At 37.2% G+C, this 22431-nt stretch overlaps 1 long non-coding RNA gene across 1 annotated transcript; it reads left to right on the top strand.

Annotated features, from left to right (window-relative positions):
• The first annotated feature begins 458 nt into the window (after positions 1-458).
• Positions 459-14552, top strand: LOC131250082 (uncharacterized). The gene is made up of 2 exons (XR_009173045.1): positions 459-836; positions 14359-14552. It is a non-coding gene; the product is annotated as an uncharacterized LOC131250082 (long non-coding RNA).
• The last annotated feature ends 7879 nt before the right edge of the window (positions 14553-22431 follow it).

Here is a 22431-nt window from a genome sequence, read left to right as displayed (position 1 = left end):
TACCTCTGATGTCGAGATAGGTAGATGTGAAGTCTTCTCAAGAGCCCATACAAGAAAGGACAAAGTTGTCCAATATCCTGACCCTGCTGTAAGTGCATCCCCCGTACCACTAACTAGTACCCTTATGAAAAGCCTATGTATAACTTTGAATTATATTGCATTCATTTGTATTTTTTCACAGGAAAAACTAGATGAGCTCTATAGTAGCAATCCTGCTTCTAGGATGACCGGCATGGATGATGCCCTTACAGAGGTGCTAATAAAATTTAAAAATTACTTAAGTTTTATGGTAATTATGAATATCCTAATAACTTGGAGAGGTCGGTCCAGGATCATTTGTGCAATGGGGGAAAGAGGCTTTGAGAATTCAATAATTTGAACAAATTTGGTACTGTATAATTGAACATATGTTGTGTGCATTTTGAACTAATTTTGAATTAATTTGGCACTTGTTTTTTTATTTTTTTAATATTGAATGAATTTTGTACTCTATATTTGAACGTATTTATAGTCTTAGGCTCCATTTGGTCATCACATTAATATTTATGAAAGCATTTTTTTTAAAACCAAATGGAGACTAAGCCCTTTTTTAACTCCGCCAATGCAACTCCTTGCATTGCTAGTCCCAAGCCCGGGTAAAGGAGGAGGGAGAAGGGCTTTAGAATGAATCGTCAACTATGGAGGAGATCCTGAAAATGCAGTGAGTATCTCTAGTTTTATGGTTTTACTTGTACATTCCTGTATTGATTACTCAAGCATGACGGTTATACGCATTCTTTCAGGTGAATGTTGCATGTGGGAGGGTTGGAGCTACATATTTCAGATTCAAGCATCTGGTACGTCTCTTGTCAAGAATGCACATGTATAGTTCATCAAATAATACATTATGTGATATCGTGTGCATGATATCTATGTAGTAATTTTCCTAATGTATTTAGCTTAAAATCCATGTTTATGCATGATTCTCATGCATTGACATGGATTTGGGCCAAAAAAGATCGAAATGAAAAATTTGAGAAAACAGGGAAAATTTTCTTTTATAAAGTATATGGGGCCAAGTGGTTATGTATTTTCTCCATTAAATTTGCTCAAAATTAATGGAGTAGACCCGGATGTGCGTCGGAGCTATCCGGATGAGCAGGGGTCCCTGGAAGGTAGGAACCACTGTTATGACGATGATGAAGCTATCCATTTCCTATGAACAGCATTGGAGGGGCCTGGCCATTTGTACATGCCGTGTTTATGTATTTGATCAAAATTAATGGAGCAGACCCAGATGTGCGTCAGAGCTATTCGGAAGAGCGGGGGTCCCTGGAAAGAGGGAACCGCTGTTATGACCATGATGAAGCTGTCCATTTTTTATGGACAGCATTGGAAGGGCCTGGCCATTTGCGCCGGATGGCCGTGTTTATATCTGTTTATATCTGTATTTGCAGGGTTTATACCCTTAACCTAAACCAAAACCTATGACCTAAAACCTTAACCTATAACCTAAACCTCAACCTTAACATAAACCTAAACCTCAACCTATAACCTAAAACTTTAACCTAAAACCTAATACCTAAACCTAAACCTAAAACCTAAATGTATTCTCAAATCCCTAAACCTAAACCTACACCTAATCCTAATCTTAACTCCCTAACCTAAACCTATACCTAAACTTGAAAACCCAAACATAAACCCGATCCCAAACCCGAACCCGATTTCCTAAACCTAAACGTTAACCTATTCTCAATTCCCTAAACCTATGTGAGACTCGTATCCTAGCCTGTACCATTCCATAGGCTCCTGCGGTCCTCCCGGTCGAATTTCGGCGACCTGCGATGCGTAGAGAGCATTTGCATGCGACCTTGAGTGTCATCCTGTAATTTCGAGTCGGCTTGACCTAAGACCTATGTCATTGCTACCGCATTGTCGCAGCAGTTCCAACGCTGCGTCTCGTATGACAATCCGAGATGTACATCAAAAGATGTAGGCCGCGCTTTATTTGAACCTTGATCGCATTTGTGGGACCCACCTATCACATTGGCACTTTTCCCAAGGCTAGGGTGACATCACCCTAAGCCATCCATAAATTCTAGTCAAAGCAATAATGACCCTAGCCCATACTTGCTACCTTTTCCCCAAAACACTTATTACCTAGCTAAGAGAGAGAGAGAGAGAGAGCTATCATCATTACTCTCTCTCCTTCATCTCTCTCTTCCTTTTTTTTATTCTCTATTTTTCCACCATGGTAGCAAGACCTTGGACGTCCCAAGCTCTCCAAATTCCTAGCCCTTTCCCACCTTAGATCCCCCATATCCTGCCATCAAAAAGCTCATCTCCACCATTGAAGGAGCCCCATTGGAGCTTTGGAGCATCAAGGAGGAATAAGGAAGGTGGGTGCTTCTTTCTCCCACTCTCTCTTTCTTTATCTCTTTGTGATGGTGTGATCATGTGGCCCACTCAGATGGACCCCACATTGATATATGTCTTACCCACATTATCCAACCTTGTGGTGGCCCACCTAGGCAACACATCTGTAAGTGGGGCCCACCTTAAATAATATACTATATTCAAACGTCCAGCGCCAGAGACGCTGGACGTGGTCTGTGTAGTGTGAGCAGACAGTGGGTGTAAAAAGAAAAAAAAAGTGTTCTTTGTTTCCTTGTTTAGCTTTTAGGTGGACCGCCCATACAGGCCCCACCTTGATGCATTGAGCCCATCCAAGCCATCCATTCCATTCCTTAGATCATTTTAGGCGTTGAGCCGAAAAATGGGGCCAATCCAACATTCTGGTAGGCCGTCCCTTGGAAAACTGTGGGTTTCACCGTTGAAAACCCACCCTGATGGTTCTATACACTGAAGTATATCCAATATTGGACTCGTTTGGTCCATCTTGATTAGTAGAAACCAATGGATGGAGTGGATTCATCAGATGCGGGCTCCACATGTGAAGTACTGCAAATTTAAAAAAAAAAAAAAACATATGCAGCAGCAACTGACGTTGCCGCTGTCAGAAGGCAGCAGCGCTGCCTGCACGCTGGCGGGCGGACTGATGGCAACAGTACCCACGGCTCTAGCCGTGGGCCCCACCATGATGTTTGTATGACATCTAAGCCATTCATGAGGTGGGTCCCTTCTTGACGTGGGCCCCTTCCAAAACTCAGGCCCATCCAAAGCTCATATGGCCCACATCACAGGAAACAGTGTGAATTGAACCGTCTGCCATTGAAACCCTTATGGGGTCCACAGGAGTTTTGGATCAAAATGAAATTTGCTTTTCCCTTTCTTCCAGGTACGGGGTGACCTTATGAATGGGTTGGATGGAAGATAAACGTTATGGTGGGCCCCACGTGGGACCCACACTGATGTATGTGTTTCTTTTGCACCGTCCACTGACAGTGGACGGTGGCAACCCACCTTTATGTGTCCTATCCGCACCGTCCATTGCATTGGACGGTGGGACCCACCCTACATGTGTGGCTGCACCATTACGTGTGTACGTGTACACACACACACACACACACACACACACACACACACACATATATATATATATATCATATATTAAATATATATATTATCTTGTATATTATATAGATATATATTATATATTATATTATATAATATATACCTGATGGTGGGCCTTTCATTGAACCCACCTGTTTCACCCTTGCCGTCCATCTATGAGGCCCACCTTGATATATCTATTTTAATTCTGCATCGTCCATTTGGACGATGCCGTGTGGAACACCATCATGATATATGTGTTTTTCTCTACGCCGCCTGTCCCTTTTTGGTGTGAGACCCACCCCACATGTGCTGCACGTGTGGGGGTGGGGCCCACCTTGAGATATGCCTTGTATATCCAGCTGTCCATCTGAATGGGAGATGGAAGCAGATGGGCTGATGTACCTCACAACCAGCTAATAGCTGTTGTATTGACGTCAGTAGTGGTTTGACCATGAGGTATTTGTTATATTCAAAATGTCCATCCACTTAGCAGGTGGGGCCCACCATGATCTAGTGTTGTAACCACACCGTCCGTGCATTGGAACAGTGGGCCCTGCTCATGTGGCTTTCACACCGTCCATCAGGTTGGACGTGTAGCCCACCTTGATGTTTTGTACATTCTCACCGTCCATGCATTAGGACGATGCTGGCTGCACCATGACGCCAGTGTTATATCTGAACAGCCCATTCATTTAACGAGCTCGTCTTACGCTTGTAGGCCATGTACATGGACCCCACCACCACCATTGATGTATTTATTCTATATCCATGCTTTCCATCAGGTGGACCACGCTGCAAACAATAGAAGGTTGAACACCTACCATTTGAAACCCTTTTAGGAATGCAGAAGTGTTGGATTTATATGAAATTTATTTTTCGTCTTAGTTCAGACCCTTGTGACCTTATGAACAGATTGGATAGAAAATAATCTCCATGGTGGGCCCTGAAAATTTGAAGCTGCTGAAAACATTATCACCACTGCTATTTGTGGTATGGTTCAGATGATTTTCCAATCATCATCTCCACCCCTATTTAGAGTGTGGTTTAGATGATCTTTCGATATGATTCATTTTTTTGGAAAGTATCAGGCCCATTGATGCGGCCCACTTGGCGTATATGAGGCCCATATGATGAGGCCCGACTTGAAGTACACGAGGCCCATTATGTGTGTATTAGGCCCTTATCGTGCGACCCATTGTGACGTGTATTAGGTTCATGACGCGTGGCCTACGTGATGTATTTGAGGCCCAGGTGTAGGCTCACCTGTTGTATATTTGAGGGCCAAGTGATGCAGCCCATTGATGCGGCCCACTGGATGTGCTTGGGGCCCATGAAATATGGCCCAATGTGATGTACATATGGGCCCAATACGATGTACATGTTTTATCTGCACCGTCCATGGGACGTGGGCTCGACGTGATGTATGTGTAATATCTATTTCGTCTGGCCACGAGAGACGTGGGGCCACCGCTATGTATGTGTTGTATAATTCTGCACCATCTAGCTTGTTGAACGGTGGGCCCTTCTGCTGTGTAATGTAGGACCCACCATGTTGTATGTGTTTCATCTATGCCGTCCACTCATGCGGCCCACCTTAATGTGTGAACAACAAGTACACTGTCCATCCGTTGGGGCCCATTTGATATGTGCAGGGCCCACCTCGATGTGATGTATGTAAGGCCCATTATGATGTATTTGAGGCCCAGATATGAGGTCCATTGTGATATATGAGACCCTTGTGTAAGGCCCATCTTGATGTATTTGTGGCCCGTCCATTGAGGCCCACCTATTGTATATATTTGAGGCCCATGTGTAGGGCCCACCTATTGTGTATCCAAGGCCCACTGGTCGTGGCCCATGAATGATGCCCAATGTGATGTATGTGTGGCCGTTACGTTGTTTATGAATTCCTTATGTAGGCCACTCCTTGGGAACAATGTTGGTTAGATGGCCACATTGATGGGCAATGACGGTTAGATGTCCTCATTGTGACCTTCCCTTAGGCCTTGTTAAGCCCATTAATGTCGAATCAGATTGTCGTGACCGATTTACCGATTCTGATTATCGATCGATCCCGATTGTCGTGGCCGATTTGTCGATTGACGTGACCAATTTGCCGACTCTGATTATCAATCAATCCAGATTGTCGTGACCGATTTACCGATTCTGATTATCGATTGATCCCGATTGCCGAGACCTATATGGTGTATATGCGACTCGTAGTTGAGGGCCATTGCGATGTATATTCGACTTGTGTTTTAAGCCTGATATGATGTATATGAGGTCTATGTGATAGGGCTCATTGTGATGCATTTGAGGGTCAGGCGATGGAACCCATTGTGATGTATGTTAGGCCCATGTGAAAGGCCCATCGTAATGTGTATTAAGCTCTTGAGTGAGGCCCATGGTGTTGTATATTTGGCCCTCGTGTGAGGTCATGGGTCCACTATATGTTAGGATCTATGAGCATCATTCCCCGGGGGCAATGTTGGTCAAATGTCCACATTGTCGAGGTCGATTGTCGATGCCGGTTATTGATACCAATTATGAGTATGTGACATCATAGCATCATGATATCTACCCATACGCATCATCTGCATGTTTGTTATGAGGTGTGGTTGATCTTTGTATATGTCATTGAGCATGTTGTTATGAGACTCCCTGATAGGCGGAGGTTATCTCACATGAGCGCACGGTATGCGCAAGATTGATGCATAACTGGATTGTATGACTCATGCATCTTGCATTATGATTACTATATGCCCTAGCGACATCAGGGTCATAGCCTCCACAGGCATATCGTGGATGGCCAGATGGGACACCGAAAATTTGTTCTACATGGGGTGCTATAGATATCCCTGGGTGAAAGTCCCTAAGCCCTCTTGGTTCCAGAGGTTGCTCCAACGTCTAGACCGAGTGGATGCATGAGCGCATGAGGGCCGTATACCATTAGGCCGCGTCTCCCACTGTGTCGTGGTCGGTTGGAAGGTAGTGCGGCCTTACCTGCCCGAGAGGAGGGGGCAATGCTAGGCTGGGTCTGACCAGCTCGAGGAATGGGTCCGCTATCGACGAGCCGGGCCCGATATTGGCAGGCGGATAGTAAGGTCTCTTCCACTCACCTTATTGCGCGCGATGGGGCGGCAATCTGGTTTGGAGTGTAATAGACCCCGGTGATGATCCCAGAGATGAACCGTACTGATATGTGGATTTAGTGAGCAGGAGTTGCATACTCATTCATGCATTCATTCATTCACTATGTACTCGGGTTGGTGGTACGCAACTAGTTGTTACGTGTGCCTTCGCAATGGCCAGGATTTCGGTTGGGGCGCGCGACTAACCTGAGATCAGGAGTCTACCACATTGAGTCTGACTATCCAAATTTAGGTATGGGACTGGTTTGGATAGAAGTCTCTTGTGATGGACCCCATAGCCTACAAACTATGTACTACCATCCCGACTTCATACTCCAGCATGGTCATTCCATCCGCACCGCATATTGCATTACATCCGCGGCATACGACATCTTGGGTTACTGTGCTTCTGCATTTATATGGTCTAGATATGGCTGACGTATTTGTGAACACATAAGGAATTATATACCCCATTGCATTCTCGGCATTTGATATTTGGCTCTTTATGACTCCTCGTTTGCGTAGCTGTTATATATTGCGTATTCTGATATTGATTGGCTCATGGACTTGTTCGTATTTCCGCTTACTCTGTTATCGTATGATCTATGATCTTGTGAGTATTTCTGTTTACTCTGATAATTCCTGCTCTTGTCAGTATTTCTGCTTACTCAGATAATTCATGATCTTGCTAGTATCTTTGCTTATTCCGATATTGTACGATTTATGGATTACCAGTACTTCCAGTTTCTATGATAATGGCATTGTATTGAATACTTGGCACTTACCTTGTGCACACACTTACACTACCCTCTAAGCTTTCTATAAGCTTATGCACGATAGATGCGTGCAAGTGTTTTTAGGTTGCAGCAGCGTTGAGCTTGGAGCGTGCAGTTGTATTTTGGAGCTTTGATTTCGATATATGTATTTTCCCTTTCAGCATTGTACTCAAATGATTATATTAGTGGATATGTGATGATGATGTTGCCTTTGTGAATTGGGTAATCTTGTGGTTATGCTTATTATGAGTTAAATGTACAAAAAAATCCTCCTTGTAGGATCTCAGGATCGGAATCTGGCGTATGGACGCTAGGACCCGAGAATGGGGTACTACGGAGGCTGTCGGCACCGAATTCGGTGATCGAGATTCCTGCGAATCCGATTTCTGGGTTTGGGGCGTGACAACCTATATCTTATAACATAAACCTAAACTTAAACCTAAACCTAAACCTAAACCTAAACCTTAACCTATACCTATAACCTTAACCTAAACCAAAACCTATGACCTAAAACCTTAACCTATAACCTAAACCTCAACCTTAACCTAAACCTAAACCTTAACCTAAACCTATAACCTTAACCTAAAACCTAAAACCTAAACCCAAACTTAAAACCTAAATGTATTCTCAAATCCCTAAACTTAAACCTACACCTAATCCTAATCTTAACTCCCTAACCTAAACCTATACCTAAACTTGAAAACCCAAACATAAACCCGATCCCGAACCCGAACCCGATTTCCTAAACCTAAACCTTAACCTATTCTCAATTCCCTAAACCTATAGCTTATAACCTAAACCTAAACCTAAACCTATAACCTTAACCTAAACCAAAACCTATGACCTAAAACCTTAACCTATAACCTAAACCTCAACCTTAACCTAAACCTATAACCTTAACCTAAAACCTAAAACCTAAACCCAAACCTAAAACCTAAATGTATTGTCAAATCCCTAAACTTAAACCTACACCTAATCCTAATCTTAACTCCCTAACCTAAACCTATACCTAAACTTGAAAACCCAAACATAAACCCGATCCCGAACCCGAACCCAATTTCCTAAACCTAAACCTTAACCTATTCTCAATTCCCTAAACCTATAGCTTATAACCTAAACCTAAACCTAAACCTATAACCTTAACCTAAACCTATGACCTATGACCTAAAACCTTAACCTATAACCTATAACCTAAACTTATAACCTATAACCTAACCTTAACCTAAACCTAAACCTTAACCTAAAACCTAAAACCTAAAACCTAAACCTAAACCTAAAACCTAAATGTATTCTCAAATCCCTAAACCTAAACCTACACCTAATCCTAATCTTAACTCCCTAACCTAAACCTATACCTAAACTTGAAAACCCAAACAAAAACCCGATCCCGAACCCGAACCCGATTTCCTAAACCTAAACCTTAACCTATTCTCAATTCCCTAAACCTATAGCTTATAACCTAAACCTAAACCTAAACCTAAACCTATAACCTTAACCTAAACCAAAACCTATGACCTATAACCTTAACCTATAACCTATAACCTAACCTTAACCTAAATCTAAAACCTAAACCTTAACCTATAACCTAAAACCTAAACCTAAACCTAAAACCTAAATGTATTCTCAAATCCTTAAACCTAAACCTACACCTAATTCAAATCTCAACTCCCTAACCTAAACCTAAACCTAAACTTGAAAACCCAAACCTAAACCCCATCCCGAACCCGAACCCGATTTCCTAAACCTAAACCTTAACCTATTCTCAATTCCTATAACCCTAAAGCTTATAACCTAAACCTAAACCTTAACCTAAACCTAACCCTAAACCAAAACCTAAACCTATGACCTAAAACCTTAACCTAAAACCTATAACCTAAACTTATAACCTAAATCAAAACATATAACCAAAACCAAAACCTAAAACCTAAACCTATAACCTATAACCTAAATCCAAACATATAACCAAAACCAAAACCAAAACATATATCCTAAACCCGAACACATTCTCAAATCCTATAATCTATAACCTAAACCTAAACCTAAACCTAAACCTGAAACCTATAACCTAAACCAAAACCTATAACCTAAACCAAAATCAAAACCTATAGCCTAAACCCAAACCCATTCTCAAATCCAAAAACCTATAACCTAAACCTAAATCTTAACCTAAACCGTTAACCTATAACCTAAATCAAAACATATAACCTAAACCAAAACCAAAACCTATATCCTAAACCCGAACCTATTCTCAAATCCTATAACCTAAACCTAAACCTAAACCTAAACCTAAACCTAAACCTATAACCCATAACCTAAACCAAAACCTATAACCTAAACCAAAGCCAAAACCTATAGCCTAAACCTGAACCCATTCTCAAATCCAAAAATCTATAACCTAAACCTAAACCTTAACCTGAACTGTTAACCTATAACCTAAATCAAAACCTATAACCTAAACCAAAACCAAAACCTATAACCTAAACCCGAACCCATTATTAAATCCCAAAACTTATAACTAAACCAAAACCAAAACCAAAACCTATAACCTAAATCCGAACCCATTCTCAAATCCCAAAACCCAAACCTAAACCTAAACCTAAACCTATAACCTAAACCTAAACCTATAACCTAAACTCAATTCCCTAAACCTAAATCTAAACCTAATCTTATAACCTAAACTCAAATCCCTAAACCTTAACTTATAACCTAACCTAAACCTATACTTATAACCTAAAACTATTCTCAAATCCCAAAACCTATAACCTAAACCTAACCTTTCCCTAAACCTATAATCAAAACTCAATTCCCTAAACCTAAACCTATAGCCTAAACTCAATTCCCTAAACCTAAACCTATAGCCTAAACTCAAATCCCTAAACCTTAACCTATAACCTAACCTAAACCTATACTTATTACTTAAAACTATTCCCAAATCCCAAAACCTATAACTTAAACCTAACCTTTCCCTAAACCTATAACCTAAACTCAATTCCCTAAAGCTAAACCTACATCTAATCCTAATCTCAACTCCCTAACCTAAACCTAAACCTAAACTTGAAAACCCAAACTTAAACCCAATCCCGAACCTGAACCCGATTTCCTAAACCTAAACCATAACTCATTCTCAAATCCAAAAACCTATAGCCTAAACCTAAACCAAAACCAAAACTTATAACCTAAACCCGAACCCATTCTCAAATCCCAAAACCTATAACCTAAACCTAAACCTTAACCTAAACCTATAACCTATAACCAAAACCTATAACCTAAACCCGAACTCATTCTCAAATCCCAAAACCTATAACCTAAACCTAAACCTATAACCTATAACCTAAATCAAAACCAAAACCTAAACCTAAAACCTAAACCTATAACCTATAACCTAAATCAAAACCTATTACCATTCCCTAAACCTTAACCTAAACCTATAACCTATAACCTAAATCAAAATCAAAATCAAAACCTAAAACCTAAACCTATAACCTATAACCTAAATCAAAACATATAACCTAAACCAAAACCAAAACCTATATCCTAAACCCGAACTCATTCTCAAATCCTATAACCTAAACCTAAACCTAAACCTAAAACCTAAAACCTAAACCAAAACCTATAACCTAAACCAAAGCCAAAACCTATAGCCTAAACCCAAACCCATTCTCAAATCCAAAAACCTATAACCTAAACCTAAATCTTAACCTAAACCGTTAACCTATAACCTAAATCAAAACCTATAACCTAAACCAAAACCAAAACCTATAACCTAAACCCGAACCCATTCTCAAATCCCAATACCTATAACCTAAACCTAAACCTTAACCTAAACCTATAACCTATAACGAAAACCTATAACCTAAACCCGAACCCATTCTCAAATCCCAAAACCTATAACCTAAACCTAAACCTTAATCTAAACCTATAACCTATAACCTAAATCAAAACCAAAACCTAAACCTAAAACCTAAACCTATAACCTATAACCTAAATCAAAACCTATTACCTTTCCCTAAACCTTAACCTAAACCTATAACCTATAACCTAAATTAAAATCAAAACCAAAACCTAAAACCTAAACCTAAATCAAAACATATAACCTAAACCAAAACCAAAACCTATATCCTAAATCCGAACCCATTCTCAAATCCTATAACCTAAACCTAAACCTAAACCTAAAACCTAAAACCTAAACCAAAACCTATAACCTAAACCAAAGCCAAAACCTATAGCCTAAACCCAAACCTATTCTCAAATCCAAAAACCTATAACCTAAACCTAAACCTTAACCTAAACCGTTAACCTATAACCTAAATCAAAACCTATAACCTAAACCAAAACCAAAACCTATAATCTAAACCCGAACCCATTATCAAATCCCAAAACCTATAACCTAAACCAAAACCAAAACCAAAACCTATAACCTAAACCCCAACCCATTCTCAAATCCCAAAATCCAAGCCTAAACCTAAACCTATAACCTAAACTCAAATCCCTAAACCTTAACTTATAACCTAACCTAAACCTATACTTATAACCTAAAACTATTCTCAAATCCCAAAACCTATAACCTAAACCTAACATTTCCCTAAACCTATAACCTAAACTCAATTCCCTAAACCTAAACCTAGACCTAAACCTAAACCTATAGCCTAAACTCAAATCCCTAAACCTTAACCTATAACCTAACCTAAACTTATACTTATAACCTAAAACTATTCCCAAATCCCAAAACCTATAACCTAAACCTAACATTTCCCTAAACCTATAACCTAAACTCAATTCCCTAAAGCTAAATCTACATCTAATCCTAATCTCAACTCCCTAACCTAAACCTAAACCTAAACTTGAAAGCCCAAACTTAAACCCAATCCCGAACCTGAACCCGATTTCCTAAACCTAAACCATTACTCATTCTCAAATCCAAAAACCTATAGCCTAAACCTAAACCAAAACCAAAACTTATAACCTAAACCCGAACCCATTCTCAAATCCCAAAACCTATAACCTAAACCTAAACCTTAACCTAAACCTATAACCTATAACCAAAACCTATAACCTAAACCCGAACCCATTCTCAAATCCCAAAATCCAAACCCAAACCTAAACCTAAACCTAAAACCTAAACCTAAACCTATAACCTAAACTCAAATCCCTAAACCTTAACTTATAACCTAACCTAAACCTATACTTATAACCTAAAACTATTCTCAAATCCCAAAACCTATAACCTAAACCTATAACCTAAACTCAATTCCCTAAACCTAAACCTATAGCCTAAACTCAAATCTCTAAACTTTAACCTATAACCTAACCTAAACATATACTTATAACCTAAAACTATTCCCAAATCCCAAAACCTATAACCTAAACCTAACCTTTCCCTAAACCTATAACCTAAACTCAATTCCCTAAAGCTAAACCTACATCTAATCCTAATCTTAACTCCCTAGCCTAAACCTAAACCTAAACTTGAAAACCCAAACTTAAACCCAATCCCGAACCTGAACCCGATTTCCTAAACCTAAACCATAACCCATTCTCAAATCTAAAAACCTATAACCTAAACCTAAACCAAAACCAAAACTTATAACATAAACCCAAACCTATTCTCAAATCCCAAAACCTATAACTTAAACCAAAACCAAAACCTATAACCTAAACCCGAACCCATTCTCAAATCCCAAAACCTATAACGTAGACCTAATCCTAAACATATAACCTATAACCTAAAGCAAAACCAAAACTTATAACCTAAGCCAGAACCCATTCTCAAATCCTAAAACCTATAATCTAAACCAAAACCAAAACCTATAACCTAAACTTGAACTCATTCTCAAATCCCAAAACCTATAACCTAAACCTAAACCTTAACATAAACCTATAACCTATAACCTAAATCAAAACATATAACCTAAACCAAAACCAAAACCAAAACCTATAACCTAAACCCGAACCCATTCTCAAATCCAAAAACCTATAACCTAAACCTATAACCTAAACCAAAACCTATAACCAAAACCAAAACCAAAACCTATAACCTAAACCCGAACCCATTCTCAAATCCCAAAACCTATAACCTAAACCTAAACCGTAACCTAATCCTATAACCTAAACTCAAATCCCTAAACCTTAACCTATAACCTAACCTAAACCTATACTTATAACCTAAAACTTTTTCCAAATCCCAAAACCTATAACCTAAACCTAACCTCTCCCTAAACCTATAACCTAAACTCAATTCCCTAAATCTAAACCTACACCTAATCCTAATCTCAACTCCCTAATCTAAACCTAAACCTAAACTTGAAAACTTAAACTTAAACCCAATCCCGAACCTGAACCCGATTTTCTAAACCTAAACCATAGCCCATTCTCAATTCCCTAAAGTTATAACCTATAACCTAAACCTAAACCTAAACCTAAACCTAACCTAAACTTATAACATTTCCATGAACCTTTAACTTAAAACCTAAATATATTCTCAAATCCTTAAACCCAAACCTACACTTAATCATAATCTCAACTCCTTAACCTAAACCTAAACTTGAAAACCCAAACCTAAACCCGATCCCGAACCCAAACCCGATTTCCTAAACCTAAACCTTAACATATAATCAAGTTCCCAAAAGCTATAACCTAAACCTAAACCTATAACCTAAACCTAAACCTTAACCTAAACCTAAACCTAAACCAAAACCTATAACCTAAACCTTAACCTATAACCTAAACTTAATTATAACCTTTAACCTAACCTTAACTTAAACCTATAACCTAAACCTAAACCAAAACCTATGATCATATGGTGAGACCATTTCTTTTGTGTCAATTTCATTCCTCATTGAGTTTTTTTTTTTTTAATTCATTAAGAAAAAAAAGTGGTTATACGTGATGCACTTCTTTCACTGTCTTTCTTTTCCCCAATGGGCATTCTAATTTATGAATGACATGACTGTTTGTAGGATGATGGAATATACGAAGCTGTTGAAATTTCAGGGTGAAGTTGAGCACATTTCTCTAATGAAGCCAAAGATTTGTATTTTCAGCATTATTGTAATTGTAACTGTAATTGATTGAATGATTTGGATTGTAATTGTAATTGATTGAATGAAGGATTGTAATTGCAATTGATTGAATGAAGGATTGTAATTGAATGAATGAATGAATGAAGGATTGTAATTGAATGAATGAATGATTGTACAGGTGGTAATTGAATGAACAAATGATTTTATTTTTTAATGTACAAAATAGCTACGGATATTGACCATAGCCACTAAATCAGACAGGTGTAGCCTTTTCAATTTTGGCATATTGCTACGGACTTTTAGCTATAAATAATATCCGTAGCTGTTTCACGTTTTCGCTACAGATATAATTGCTATGGATTATATCTGTAGCTGTTGTAACCTATAGCTACGGATTAAATCCGTAGCCATAGGTTCTAGACCTATTGTTACGGCACCTACGACGACGGTCGTGAAACGGACTAGCTACGGATTTTGTCTGTAGCCATAGTTCTATGGTTATGGATTTGGTCCGTAGCCTTTGCCCCTTTTTTTGGTAATGAGAGAGCTAAACTTTTGGTTGTGTTAAGTGTAGCCTTCACTATTCACCCATGGAACTCAATGTTTAGAATTTTTCTAATTATAAGATTAACACATTGAACTTGATTAAGACATTTATCAAGTGCTAGATTTTAGGTGGTAGTACTCTAAATTAATATATTTTAGAATCTAGATTATTTTTATAATTGTTTGAGTTTATAAAAAATTATTCGATTGGTTTCAAAATAGCTTTCGTATGTTTTGCTCGGGATTAGAATAATGTTGGTTATGGGTGATATAATGCCTAAATATTGCATATTTATCATCTCAATTATATTAGCTTTCCTTACAATTAAGTGTTAATTTGATATAATTATTTATGTTTTTTACATGCAAGGTGATTGGGAAGTCTAAGATGAATACGCACTTAAAAAGATAGATTAAAGCTCAAAAAGATAATAAGTTGAAAATGATGAAGAATTGGAGATTTGGAAGATATTAATGAAGATTTCACATGCCAAAGATCCAAGAAAACCAAGTATAAAGGATGAAAAAATGCTGAAAAAAATCACGCAACACATCAACAGAAATAACAAACTATTTGGTCCCACCTGAGGTTGGTTCGGTTCGACCGTATGTGCACAGAATAGTCCGGGAAGAAATTGTGATTTTCATAGCTAATTCGACTCGACACTTAGGTGCAACCAAAGTCATGTTTGGTGTAACTAAAGAAGAGTTCGGTGCGACTTAAGGGAAAAAGGGATTTCATATGAATATTAAAGAAATTCGGCTAAAACTGAGAGACTAATTTAGTGCGACCAAAGTGATATTCGGTGAGATTGAAGCATACAGTCGGTGTGACTGAAACGTAACAAAAGTGTATAAATTTGAAGTCAATTCTAAGTCGGTGTAGATTTTTCCTATTTAAATAAGTGTTTGTCTTTCTTGGGTATGAATTAGGGCTTCGAAGAAACACCTAGGGGTGGCCGAGCTTCTACGGAGACGTCCTCTTCTTCTTACCATCAATTCTAGTTTGTCATTTTTTTTTAATTTTAAGATGTTAACCATGTTAGGCTAATATATTAGTTAAGACTAAGGGATGAAGCCTATAGTTCAATTACAAAATTTATTTTATTTGATTCAATAATATTGGTTTGAATGATAATAGTAGATTGATTTGGTTTGGATTTACTTTAAATTCTTTGAGTTGTTTATTTCTGGATTTGTTATGCACTCCGGGTATAATGAATGTTGTAATTTAACAATTATTTAGCCTGAATTAAAGAAAGATTCAATCTATATAATTGATTGATCTAATGTCATCTAAGGGTTCTTTAGACACTTTTAATTCCATATGATTGATGTCCGAGTGATTCATAAGAGAATCGTTCAATTGAAATCATATTCATATTGGTATTAATGAATGGTTTAACATAATTATCTTCTGATTGTATAAGATAGGATTTTGATTCTAATTGAGATATACATTGAATCGGTAAATTAAATATCGTGATTGTTACGAGTGGATTCCTGGATCTTTGGTCTTTTATTTTTATTATTTTAAAACTCCTTCCTTAATTGCTGGATTGAAAACCTAGATAAACCTTTACTATTATATTAGTTTTAGGTTGTGTTTTCCATTCCATGTAGATTCAACCTCAGTCTCACCAAGATATTACTATATCGTGGGCCTACATTTGGGGTTGTCAACCATCGGGTTTGATCACGTAGCACAATATAATATAAGATAAAACAATCAAACTGAAATAGTGTGTATGCAGTATGACCATGGATACAGAGATGTCATGATATGCAAGTGGGATGATCATCCGCTTGCTTAGGATGGATATCCGTTAACCCAAAAACTATACCCTCCAGACATCCATTATAGGTAGGCATGGGTAATCTGTACCCGTCAGACATCCACCTAGGTAGACATGGGGAATCATACATCTACTTCATGAGTAGGCTTCCACTATTGTGGACATCTGGTAATGAATCTAACAGGAGAAACCATCTAAGGATATCCCCTAGGAACTCAAGGCACAAGGTGTGCATGCATTTTCAATGGATGCAAGTAATTTATGCTCAATGTCCATGCATCGATATGTACAGTAAATAAGATACATGTCTCTTTGAGAGGAAACACAGATTCATAATATCAATTATTGGCATATGTGCATGTTTAGCAGTCAACAAAACCTCATAATTATACAACATTTCACAATCATGAAACAACAATATCAATCGGAATAATTCCAACCATCAAATCATCTATCTTAATCATGTAAATATAAGACACGTTGGGATTCACTCACCTATTTGTGGTAGGGTCGAATTCTTCAATTAATCTAACGCTTTGAAATCAATACTTCGAATCCCTATTAAGATGATTTAACATTCAACAAGTTTAATCCCATATTCTACCAACAAGTGGGGTCCACCTTTGATTATAATAAGATGACCCAACATTAACCCCTTAGTTAAATTTTGAAAACAATATGGACTGTCAATCAATGCAATTGATCGATCGAGTCAAATCGACAGCCCTCGATCGATCAACCATGAATTGATGAAAAATAGAATTTATTTAAGTCTATAGACACTTTTGGCCACCTTCGATTGATCAAGCGTACTTGGATTAAATCGGTTTGCTCGCTAGAAATTTTTTATTACCATCGATCAAATGAGTTCAATTGATCGGGATAGCTCGAGGATCCCTTGATCGATTGAACCTTGAGTTCGATTAGTCAAAGTAGGTTACAAATTCTGGAATTTGGTCACTAGACAAAAATCAACCATCTTCAATCAATAGAACCCTTCAATTGATCAATCGAAGTCAGATGAGCTCTATTACACAAACCGCTTTTCAAAAAATTCTAGGATTTTTATACTTCTTCCTTAGTTTTGATATATTCCATTGATTATGAAATTGGGTCCAACCCATCCAATGATTTTCCTATTTTCCTCATAGTTGAATGGGGAAAAAACCAAAGGATCGCTTAGATTCGAAAACCTGATATCTACAACTTGATAGTTGAAACTTCTTTCAACAAAATTATCATTAACTATAAAATTTCACAAATCATTGTAGGAAATCTATTTGTTAGTCCAATGTAAGTTTTAAGGCCTTAACACAATTTGGCCTTAAGATCCGTAGATTCATATTTTCTTAGACTAACACAACTTAATTTCTCACAATTGATCATCCTTGTTGAAAAACTTGTTAAAAAGTCTTTTGTTGTTCAAAACTTCTCCCTTAGATCAAAACGATGGACGTAGAGTGAATTTACTACGTCCATTGGTCGAATCCAGGGTTTTTAGGTAAGAAATTATAGAAAAGAAGAAAAGAAGATGAAAACTTACCAGTGAAGGCTCTTCCTTCGTATGGCTTCTCTCTCTTTCTCTCTCTTTGCTCCTTAGTTTAGGATTTTCTACAAGAATTTCCTACAATTTTGCCCTTTAAATAGAGAAAGCCCTAATTCTAGAAGATTCCACTAGGAATTACTAATTTTTGCAAAAATATATTTGTTGTGGTGTGTGGAATCAATCCACTCAACTATCCAACTAGTGAGAGTGCTTTTACTAACTAGCTACGTGCTTAGTTTTGTTAATAAAGGAAAAAAAAATCAAATTATGAATTTGTATAGTCAGGGTCTAAAGGTGGTCAAAAAAATCAGGGTCGTTACATTCTGCCCCCCCTAAAAGGAAAATTTTCATCCTCGAAATTTACCTGATCTAATTATCAAATAATTAAGGATATTTCTCTAGAATTTCTGCTTCTTTCTCTCAGGATGCTTCGTCAGTTCTATGATATGTCCAAAATAATTTAACCAGTGGTATGGTCTTGGTCAGCAGAACATGCTCTTTCCAATCCATGATGCAAATCGGCTTCTCAATATAAGTCGTATCTTTCTGAAGTTTAAGGTCTTACCAATCGATAATGTGAGAGGCATCTCTTTTGTATTTCCGCAACATCAATACGTGGAATATATTATGCATGTTAGCTAATTGAGGTATAAAGGTGAGACAATATGCCACAACTTGAACTTGCTCTATGATCTAAAAAGGTCTTATAAATCGATGAGCTAATTTTTCTTTAGTTCCAAAATGCATTAATTCCTTCATTGGTGAGACCTTTAAAAATACATGACCTCCAATTATGAACTTTAAACCACACCTTCTATTATCCGCATAGCTATTCTACCTACTATGGGTTGTTAACAATTGTTCCCTGATAATCTCCACTTTCTCTATGGCTTCTTGAACAATATCGGGTCCAACTAACCCTTTCTATCCTAGTTTAATCTAGCAATTTGGTGCTTGACATGGACGTCTATAGAGTGTGTAAGTGCTAGGATGTTCAGCACACATAAGTTGTCAAATTCGTAAGACAAAATCACTTCAAAGATCGGTCTATATTCAAGAGAAGATCAAGCTCAAGATCAGTTTATATTTAAGAGAAAATCAAGCTCAAATCAGTTTATATTCAAGATCAAGATCGGTCTATGTTTAAGAAAAGATCAAGCTCAAAATCAACTTATGTTTAAGAAAAGATTGAGCTCAAATTCAAGATGAAGTCAAGGCCAAATTCAAGATGAAGTTCGAGACAAAGTTCAACCCAATTTGAATCAGATATTTAATATATCTCAGGTGGTATAAACCTTATAAAGACCTTAGACTAGGTACTTTCAAAAAAGTTTAATCATGGGTTTTTACATTTGTTTTTGCCTGGAATTCGGCCAGCTTAACTTCTGGTTCAGCCAGGCTAAGCTTCCTCGGGCAACCCAACTTCAAGCCCGAAGCAAATAACAACTTTTGTTAAAAATTTAGCTAGCCCGAGATTGAAATTCGTCCAACCCGAGAAAGTTCGGGTCAAATTTCAGTAACATCAACTTTTGGAATTCGTGGGAATTCGGCCAGCTGAAGGGCAAATTCAACTAGCCGAATTGTGTTGTTTGGCCAACCGAACTTGACCTTGGGCTAGCCGAATTTTGGATACTTCTTATCCCGTGCAATGCGAAATTCGTTGAATAGAATCCACTAAACTTAGGCTAGTAGAAGTCTATCTCGAGCTAGCCGAAGTTCTAACTTCCTTGCCTATAAATTGAGTTCTTCTCTCATTCCGAATTACACATATCAATTATCAGAATTCTTCTGTAAGAGAGAGAAGCTCAAGTTATTAGCAAGTCATTGGTTGGTATTTATAATTTATTTAAATATCTTTTCTAATTCCCTTTAGTCTCAAATATTTTAAGTTTAATCTAAGAGTAAACTATACTCCTCTTTGAGATCTAAGAGAATTGAATTAAGTAGCTTTTAGGTTTAACAAAATTAAAATCTATAAAACCCTAGACCCTTTCCATCTGATTGAACACTGCACCATCTACATTCAAGAAAGAGGTCCTTCGGCTACAAGCTTTTGATACGTGTTCTACAGTTGAAGATTAGTATACCTTTTAAAACTCTGTTTAGGTTTTTCTGAGATCTCCTGTGAAAATCTCAGTTAAGGTTTTGTCTAAGATAGCCTAGTAAAATCTCAGTTTGGGTTTTTATTGTGATAGCCCGTGAAAATCACAAGGAACTGTATCAAGTTATAAGGTAACCCTGTGAAAACTTTTTATAGTGAAAGAAAAAATTACAAGGGAAATAATTTTGTCAATGGACTAGGTGTGCCTGCTTTTAAAGCACTGAACTAATATAATTCTTTGTGCCATGTGGTGAATACCTTATTTTTATTTTTAGTGAATTGGAAGTATTTAATTATTTCATTTATGTGGTGAATGTTGTAATTTTTTAATTTACTCTTGCTAGTTTGAAGTTTTGATTTTAAAGATATTTGTGAAACAAGGTTGTCCTACTTAAAATTTTAAGTGAAGGTTGTCCTACGAATTATTTAAAATCAAGATTTCAATACTCAAGCAATTGAGATATTTGTATTATTTACATATTCAACATTTTATTTTTTTTGGCATTGTCATATTCTCACCCCCACCAACCCCCCCCCCCCCCCTCCCCCTCATCGAGGACATCGCAAGCTCTCTTTTTCAAGTGGTATCAGAACGGGTTGTTCTTTTTATTTTTTGGATTTACCTCCTAGAGATAGATCCATAGCTTTAATATGTCAAAACTTAAAAGCTTATTCATTACCAGGCCACCTCCCTTTGACGACTCTAATTATTCATACTGGAAAGCCAGGATGAGGATTTTCCTCAAATCCATAGATGAAAGTGTGTGGCAAGCCACTGTATCTTAATGGATCCCTCCTAAAATGAAAGTAGTAGCCGATGATGGAACCATATCAATGAAAAAACCACATTTACTTTTTGGACTACGATTCAGAAAAGTGAAAGAAGTGCAAATGCAAAAGTCTTAAATGCAATAACTTACGCTCTATCGCCAGATGAATTCAAAAGAATCATTTCTTATGATACAGCTAAACAAGTATGGGACATTCTCAAAATAACACATAAAGGAACTACTATAGTCAAAAAAATTAAAATTCAAATCCTCACAACCAAATTTGAGAAGATTTGTATGAAAGAAAATGATTCTTTTATGGACTTCTATACGAAATTAAATGATATAGTAAATTCCATGTGGGGTCTTGGAGATAGAATCCCTAAAAATAAGGTTTGCGCAAAAATACTGCAATCACTTCCTGATAGGTTTAATTCAAAGGTTACTGTTATATAAGAATTAAGGGATACAAATGTTATGAAAGTTGAGGAGTTAGTTCTCTTCAAATTTATGAGCTGAATTTCAAAGCTCCTAAAGTCAAGTTCATTGCTCTTAAATCTTCTAAATCTAATTCAAAGGAAACTAATGCAAAATCTGATTTTGAAGAAAATGAAGATGATATGGCAATGTTAGTAAAGAAATTTTATAGAATTTTCAAAAACCATTTGATAAAAGAAAAGGAAAATCAAATTTTTAGAAATCTAAAACAAAAGACAATCAATGTTTCAGCTGTTATGAATATGGGCATTTAGCTTCTAAATGTCCTAAAAAGGATAAATCTAAAAGAAAAGGCATGATAACTACTTAGGATGAATCATCAGAGTCTAAAACTAATTCTGAATCTGATGAATCAAACCAGGAAAAATGCAAACGATTTAAAAGCCTTTATAACGATAGCCAGAGTCACTTCTTCAGATAGTTGTAATATATCTGACTATGAAACTCTAATAAGTTACCCTAAAAATGAATATGATCTTCAAGTTGCTTATAATGCCCTATATAGAGAAAGTTGTACAATTGTTGTCAAATTGAAAATTCAAAAAGAAAATTATACTAGACTAAAATTAGAACTTAAAAAAGTTGTTTTAGAAGAATCTCATTTTTTCGATTGTTTTGAAAAAACAAAATTAGATTTAAGTTTTAAGTCTTGTGAATTGCAAAAACTTAAAACCGAAAATGAGAAACTAAAATTTGAAGTTTCTTCCCTTTAGAGTTCAAAGGACACTTAAAAATACACCCTTGGTGACCAGA

The sequence above is a fragment of the Magnolia sinica genome, chromosome 6 (assembly GCF_029962835.1).
Source record: "Magnolia sinica isolate HGM2019 chromosome 6, MsV1, whole genome shotgun sequence".
Classification (NCBI taxonomy): domain Eukaryota; kingdom Viridiplantae; phylum Streptophyta; class Magnoliopsida; order Magnoliales; family Magnoliaceae; genus Magnolia; species Magnolia sinica.
The sequence above is the reverse complement of the archived record's forward strand: the minus strand, read 5'-3'. Positions and strand labels throughout refer to the sequence as shown.